Consider the following 8549-nt stretch of genomic DNA (forward strand, 5'->3'; position numbering starts at 1 on the left):
TTAATCCCAACTACCAACTACTGAACATGACTGTCCCATGCCTAGAAAGTATGAGAAATTCAAATTGCAAATTTTTCAACGAGCTGAAGGGATGTGGAAGTAAATGAAGTTTTAGGTTGGTGATCATTGTACAAGCTTTCGCTTCCTCAAGAAATTAGTAACTAGAAGTCAACATCAGTTGGCGTAAACATTACTGCTTGGTATATTACATGCAGGAAGGAGGACACTGCACAATAAATATGTGAATTGTGCACTTATTTTATTATATAATTTTAATGTTTTGAGTCCCTGCCATGGATAAAACTAAAATGTAGGTATTATTAAAAAATATATTCCATAATTTAGTTTCAATTTTGTTTAGATGTTTGGAGAAGATATTGGTGGGCGCTTAAAACCAGTTTCTACTCTTTTGTAAAAAGACAGTCTTTGTAAAACTTTCTAAAATCTTATTTTTCACCATGGTTAAAGAAGTTGTAGCCTCCATGTGTTTGTTTTTTTTAAGCTTGTGAAAAAAAAATGATACAATATTGTTATGTAATAAGTTGTTTTTGCACTGCACATTATTATCAATTCTTAATTCGTGATATAAGTGTTACCTTATCCTCTTCCTCGACCACCGGGAGAGGAAGCGTTTTCAAGTTCCAACCTTTGACTTTTGGATGGCCCAAGCCCTAGGGAGTTAGGATAAGAACAGAGTGACCTATAGATAATCTCAAGTTCGGGACCCAAAATGGGATTATGCTTCCGACCCCGTCCACACAGATCTTTCTTTATCACATACGCGTTTGGCATATACTCGTTTGGCGAAGGCTTTTCAAATCGACTGAGTCGATTTTACTATCACTGGTAAGGTAAGCTAGCAATATTTACAAGGCTATCTGCTATTTAATATACCTTATATTAGAATTCAAGTGTGACGGGACACTGGAGATGCAAGCAAATGGTAATGGGATCTTCGTCAGCTATGAGTTAATAACTTTGGGGTTTTCAAATTGATACGAAGATTCATGGTCACTGGAAAGCTTGACAAGCTAGATGTATGTGCATGTGTCTGCATGCCATCAAGCACTGGTAGGATCTAAGATAAGGTGTATTGAATAACTGGTAGTAAAGAAGCGGGGAAAATATGGTGTACTCATAAGATATATTAAATAGTGGATAACCTTGTAAATATTGCTCGCCTTAAAGAAATAGGGAAAATAAGTTAAGGTACACCTTATTTTCCCAACTTCTTTAAGGCTAGCAATATTTACAAGCCTATTAGCTATTTCATACACCTTATCTTAAATCCCAATAATACTTAATGGCATGAAGAAGCATACCCATACATCCAGCCATGCCAAGATTTTCAGCAACCATCGATCTTCCCCACCCCTGCTAAGCTTCCCAATTAACATGAATCTTCAATCCAGCCATGCCAAGCTTTTCGGCCACCATCAATCTTCCCCACCCATGCCAAGCTTCCCAATTAACATGAATCTTCCATCTAGCCATGCCAAGCTTTTCGGCCACCATCAATCTTCCATGCCCATGCCAAGCTTCCCAATTAACATGAATCTTCTTCTCAATTTGAAAACGTTGAAGTTATTAAATCACACATACCTAGGAACTCATCATCATCTTATCAAAAGTAGCTTATCATCTTTGCAAAAGTTCTTTAAAGGATAACGAAATGCACAAAACATTAAAGTAGAATTAATCATGAATACATTCAGAGATTTTTTGACGTATCTTATTGGAGACGTGAGAGAGCTCTGCAGAGATGAAAGAAATTCTAAAGACTCCCATCCAATCATATGGTCAAGGAATCATCAGCTATCCTTATCTCGGTAACCTGCCAGACTTGTAAGTTAGCTATCCTTTTTCTCCGTAACCTGCCAGACTTGTAAGTTGTTTGAGGTAGTGCATGCCACAATTATGTAGGTTCAAACTAAATTACATAAAAATGGATAATCTAAACAATTAATAAACTACAAACATAAATCATATCCGCATTCATACGTCTCAGATAAATCTCAGATAATTCAGGGATATACCTCCAAGGAATGTGAATGATGGAGATGATTACAGTCAAAATTCCTTTCAAATGAAGGCATACATTTTAGAACAGAAACTTGAGAGAACGAGGAAGACTTTTTGTGAATAAGAAAAAGAGAAAATAAAAAACAACCCATGGTAACTTATTCCTTATTCACAACATCTTTAGGTCTATTTACATAGAGGCATCTTAAAAAAATGCTTACGTTTAATATAAAGATCCATAATTATGAAGAGAACATCTTGAAGAAGTCATGTCTATTAATGAGTGGTCAGCTGCACAAACAAGAGCATGGTGGCAGTGTGGCTGCACATCCAATTTCAATGTTTTATTTGAAACTGATGTGCTTGAGTGGGACTGCACATCCAACTTCAAATATTTTATTTGAAATTAACAGTATATGACACACCATAATATAACACATAATATGAATTATATTAGTTATGAATTATATTAAAGATCCGAGTAGCATTGCAGATCGAACAAGAAGATTAAGACATTTCAGGGAAATAGCTGAAGCAGAGATAGGGAACATCGACGCAGAAAGAATGAGGCAACGGGCAAAGCGTGAATCAGAGATTGAGAATATTGAAGCAAAACGAATGAGACCATGGCCATTGCCCACCAGTAGGACAGGTGGCATGATTGGCAGTAACATTGGAAATCAGGATCTTAGTTTTCATGCATTTTCTGGTGCTCATCAATCAGCAGTTCCTACATACACCAGACATGAATTTTTTTACAACAACAACAAGAAGAGCGGTTGCGCTAGTTTCAGCAACAGATTGCATATGGAACTCAATATTTGCAGTCCAATCTTCCTCCCACTTCTGAGGGTAACTTTCTGCAATTTTCTTCTTCTAGCGGAGTCACTGGTTTCAACACAACTGGTTTGGAAGTGCTGGAGGTTCTGTGTGAGATTTGTTTCCAGTTTACCAGAAACGTCAAGCTATCCGATGCTTGAAGAAACCCTTCCTTTTAAACACGTAAAAAATCATATTTCAAAAAAATGAAAAAGGAAACTCTGGGGCATTAAAACTTTAGTTTTGCCTTAAAAAAAAAACCTCAATACATTGACCTTCTTGTTCGATCTGCAATGTATTGAGGTTTTTTTTTAAGACAAAACTAAAGTTTTAATGCCCCAGAGTTGCCTTTTTCATTTTTTTGAAATATGATTTTTTACGTGTTTAAAAGGAAGGGTTTCTTCAAGCATCGGATAGGTTGATGTTTCTGGTAAACTGGAAACAAATCTCACACAGAACTTCCAGCACTTCCAAACCAGTTGTGTTGAAACCAGTGACTCCGCTAGAAGAAGAAAATTGCAGAAAGTTACCCTCAGAAGTGGGAGGAAGATTGGACTACAAATATTGAGTTCCATATGCAATCCGTTGCTGAAACTAGCGCAACCGCTCTTCTTGTTGTTGTTGTAAAAAAATTCATGTTCGGTGTAAGTAGGAACCGCTTAATGATGAGCACCAGAAAATGCATGAAAACTAAGATCCTGATTTCCAATGTTACGGCCAATCATGCCACCTGTCCTACTGGTGGGCAATGGCCATGGTCTCATTCGTTTTGCTTCAATATTCTCAATCTCTGATTCACGCTTTGCCCGTTGCCTCATTCTTTCTGCGTCAACGTTCTCTATCTCTGCTTCAGCTATTTCCCTGAAATGTCTTAATCTTCTTGTTCGATCTGCAATGCTACTCGGATCTTTATGAATTATATTAGTTATGAATTGTGTAGTTTGGCTTTTTCGATCAAACAATATAAAGATTTATATATTTTGCGGCTTTTTTCCATATTTATGAAGAGAACATCTTGGAGTAGTCATGCCCATTAATGAGTGGTTAGCTGCACAAACAAGAGCATGGTGGCAGTGTGGCTGCACATCCAATTTGAATGTTTTATTTGAAATTGATGTGCTTGAGTGGGACTGCACGTCCAATTTCATTAATGAGTGGTCAGCTACAAACAAGAGCATGGTGGCAGTGTGGCTGCACACCCAATTTCAATGTTTTATTTGAAACTGATGTGCTTGAGTGGGACTGCACATCCAATTTCAAATATTTTATTTGAAATTAATGTTATATGACATTAATAATATAACACACCATATAAATTATATTTGAAATTAATGTTATATGACACCATAATATAACACACCATATTAATCATATCAATTATAGTAGTTATGAATTGTGTAATTTGGCTTTTTTTTTATATGTTTTCTAATTAATTTTAATTAGAATATGATAGCAAATTTTAAAAATTTGAGTTTAAGTTGTTTAATCTACAGAGTTGGAGTGTCAAAGGGTTTTTTAAGGTGTTGAATCCATTTATGGATTCAAAAATGCATTCTGAACAACAAAAAAATCACATTCTTTTTTGAAATTGTTTTACCAGATTAGGTGAAAAAATTTGGTTCTTCTATAAGTTTAGGTGAAAAAATTAAAGTTATGAATTATAGTAACCACTAGTACAAAAGAGTTTTAAGCTACTCGTACAAAGGAGTTTTAAGAAGGGATATACTTTTTTCTAAAATTTAATAAATATACAAATATTTAAAAAAATCACTCTAAGTGATAAAAAGGGTGATTTGAACATGATATATCATACTATTGAATTCGAAACCTTATTGGAATAGTAGGGGATAGGCATGTTGTCGTCCTGAATGTTATCTGGAGCACATACTTTAAATGGAGTTGGGCAAATTCTTAATCAATAGTGGGTCAATATGCATTAATTTGCATCACTCCAATGCATTTGAGATTTTATATTGAAATTCATGACTTCTAAATGTCTAAGTCCAATTTCAAATGCTTTGGGATGAATACAAATTTTGATAATTAATAGTCTGCCATCATAAATGGAAATTAGAAAACGTCCGTGTCAAATAGAATCAACCGTAGAAAATATTAATTAGAAGGCGATTGTGCGAGAGATATGTCATAAGTGGACTTTCCATGCCTTTTAGAAAAAGGTAATTTTGGAGTAAATTTCCTCCATGTGACAGATAGTTGAGTGTGACAGATAGTTGAGTCCTCCAAAGTATTGTATCTACCGAATGTATGGAGATAAAGGTTAGATTTTTCTATATACCACATGAACCCTACCAAATGTATTGTATCTACCGAATGTATTGACATGTATGACTGTGATAAGATTGGATCTCAGTGGTGACCTTCCATGGGGAATATCTGCACAAACTAGATGATGATGATGACCTAAAATGATAAATCGGCCTATGAAAGAATGAAACTTCATATTCTCCTGCACAAAAAACAAACTGGTTTTGGTTCCCGCCAATGGCAATTTTCAAATGTAGAGTTTGAACGGAATATTATTGTTCAACTACAAAGTTTAAATGGGATATGAGGATGAGCAAGTACAAACTGAGGGGTGTTGAATGGTTGATCTTGTATTAGCGGATCCCTTTTAAATAGTTATTTCCAAAGAGTGGATTCACTGATGAGAAATGTCCGATTTTCTCCAAACCAAAGACCATTAATGATCTACATGTAGATATAAATAATTGTCCAGAGAATCACATATAAAACAATGTCGTTTTATTAGGAGGGAGAGAGCATTTTATCATGTCAAAACTATGTTTATTAATTTAATTACAAAATATCAGATAAAATGAACTAGATTATTATAATTAGATAAGACAAATATATTGAGATGTTTCCCTCTTTACTAGTTTTTAGATGTATATTGAGATGTTTCCCTCTTTACTAGTTTTTAGATGTTTCCTTTTTTTAGTTTTAGATGTTCCCCAAAAAGAAGTGCATATTTTCTTGGTTGCCTATTCAGTTAGATGTCTCTGATTGGTGTGTCTTTCTTGGTTTCTCAATTCAAACAGAGTGGAAGCATCCCTGTTTCCTGCACCAAATGAGTAAGGGAAAGTGCGCTTCAATGTTTTTATTGTCATCCATTTGGCCTGCGCAAGTGTGTCCCTTCCAACCGACCAGATATGTGCTAGTGTGTCCCTTCCAACCAACCAGATATGATAAGTATGGTTACTAGCATGTTTTCCTTTTTATTCCTATGTTACTATTGTTGACTAGAGATGCTAAACCAACAATCAATGAGCCATCACCGACCAGATATGCGCTAGTGTGTCCCTTCCAACCGACCAAATATGATAAGTATGGTTGCTAGCGTGTTGTCCTTTTTATTCCTACGTTACTATTGTTGACTAGAGATACTAAACCAACAATCGATGAACCATCTTCTTGCACTGTACCATTTAGAATGTTCAACTCTCTTCAATTGTTGCTTCTTGAAAAAATATTATGGCTCATTGACAGATTTCAACTATTCTTCTAGTATCTCTCACACATGCAGTAAGTAGGCATATGTAATACTTGCAGGAAATTCATCCTCCTCCACAAGGATGTGGAGAGCCTCATGGAGATTTTCATACCGTAGTTTGTCCTTCATCACGGCCTCCGGGGATATTGAAATTACCCTTGAAGGGTATTTAATTTAACCCTCTCCTTTGAATAGAACATGACATTTAGTAGCATCTTCAACTCGTTGTAGTGAGTTGTGTCTAGGATGAAGGAGACATCCAACAAAATTAAAGTTAGGATATTTTTTAAACAATAAGTCCACTAGAACCTCCACTTAGTGTTCAATGCAACCATGAGGGGATGCCTATAACATGCTCAACCTTACTCATTGGTAAGCAACCCATCGATTCATGTCCACTCCTCTAGTTGAAACTAATCCTGCATGATTCAACGGGCTACCATGCTCAAGCCCATCATGGTCTAAAAATGATGAATTGCCCAACAACGCAACTACACTCACTGTTTTCTAGGTTAGCTGTCAACAACATTATGGAAAAACTTTCATAAAAGGATTGAGTTCTTTTCATTCAGCGAATAGCTCAGTGAGATACTTGTCATGATCGATTATGTCAATGCTTATAGAGAACCTACCAGGAAGTTGTCGTGAATGTGTAATTGATGGGGAGAAGTTCATATATCTGGTTGACATTTCTCCCACTGAAACATCTTTAGATTTGGAGATAGAGTTGGTAAATCCAAGAAAACTCAAGCTACTAAATATGGGTCCCTAAAGCCTCCAAGTTCTAGTAAAGCTAATGTCCCCAGTGACCCAAAGGGGAAGAGAGAGCTTTCTATTTAAATATGTTATAGGGTGGCCTCACTATTTAAGAACAACCCCTAGAAAACAATCGATTTTTCTTTCAATAGAGCATGCTAGAGGCAACCCTATGGATTGGCTTAAGCCATATGTAAATTCTAGTGGATCCATGGGAGGAGGTACTGGGTTGGTAAGGTTGTCCCGATTGATAGGGTGGACAAAAAAAAGAAATGCATTGGTGTAAATTGACTTTCTTAATGGGAGCTTTGCTAGTAGGAGGTTGGGTTGATTGGAGAGTCGAGGTTGTGAGAACATAAGTGCATCTCTCGTTTTGCACGTGATATTAGTGATAGTTAGCATGATAAATAGTTTGTTGGGCTTGTTGGTATGGAATTCCTAGTAACAAATTGGCACAATCGAGAGGAGGAACATCACATGCCATAGTATCTCAAAAAGGGCCAATAACAAAGTTGATATAGTATCTCAAAAAGGGCCAATAACAAAGTTGATAGCACAACATTCAGAGAAGGAAAGACAAGGGCCTTCCTTTTGGACCCAACTGAGTTCATTTGGGTCTAGGTGTGTAGTGGTGCAAAGGCTAAGGTGTCAAACCAAGCCTTGTGCCATGCGATTCTCTTTAATATCGTTATCTTGTTTTCAAGGATAAAAATCACCAACTCATGTTTTCTTTGACAATTATGGGTAAACAAAGGTGCAGCGGAGGTACTAGATGCATTAGCAGTCATGAGGGTGAGAGGGGTCTACTTTGGTAGGATTCCCGAGAGAAAAAAACTACAAGTGAGGTAATGGAATTTCGTTGCTTTGCTTTTGTAAAACCAGTATTGTTTGGGTGCATAGTTTGAACTGTTCAGCCGTTTGCAAAATCATGTGAGTTTGTTTGACGAAATGTACATCAATGTGTAATAGGAGATGTGGGGGATGAGGTAGGGGCCAAATTAAAAGGAATAACATTAGATGGACTATTTTTGTTTTGAGGAGATCAGCTTCATGGAGCCACTTCACATTCCATAGCCAAGGCCTGAATAAAGGCCTTGTCCAAGGAAGTACTATAAAGAAGTTGTATCAAAGAACTCAACTTCTTGATGAAAAACCATTAGAAACCCATAATTAAATTTGATAATTAGTACCTCTTCCAGATCAAAGATATGAATTTGAATGCACAACCAAAAGACATCAATGTAAGCTTGCACTTATTGATTCGATAGTTTCCAGCACTGTCACGATTTGGCAAGCAAATTCAGGAGATATCCTAGGGCATAGAAGCATTCTCTTAAGTTCTAAGAGAAGTCATCCCAAGATGTGATAGTGTGGATCTGGTCTTTGTTGGTTCTTCAAGCTTGAAAACCAAGGATATATTCTGGAGTTTAGTATCCCACAA

The 8549-nt window shown here is 36.3% G+C and overlaps 1 pseudogene; it reads right to left on the bottom strand.

The window, feature by feature from the left end:
- Positions 1-6195: 6195 nt before the first annotated feature.
- Positions 6196-7042, bottom strand: LOC149140305 (KH domain-containing protein At5g56140 pseudogene; annotated as a pseudogene).
- Between the last annotated feature and the right edge of the window lie 1507 nt (positions 7043-8549).

The sequence above is a fragment of the Pinus tabuliformis genome, chromosome X (genome assembly GCF_031772625.1).
Source record: "Pinus tabuliformis cultivar Carrire ecotype Pingquan chromosome X, CPIR1, whole genome shotgun sequence".
Classification (NCBI taxonomy): domain Eukaryota; kingdom Viridiplantae; phylum Streptophyta; class Pinopsida; order Pinales; family Pinaceae; genus Pinus; species Pinus tabuliformis.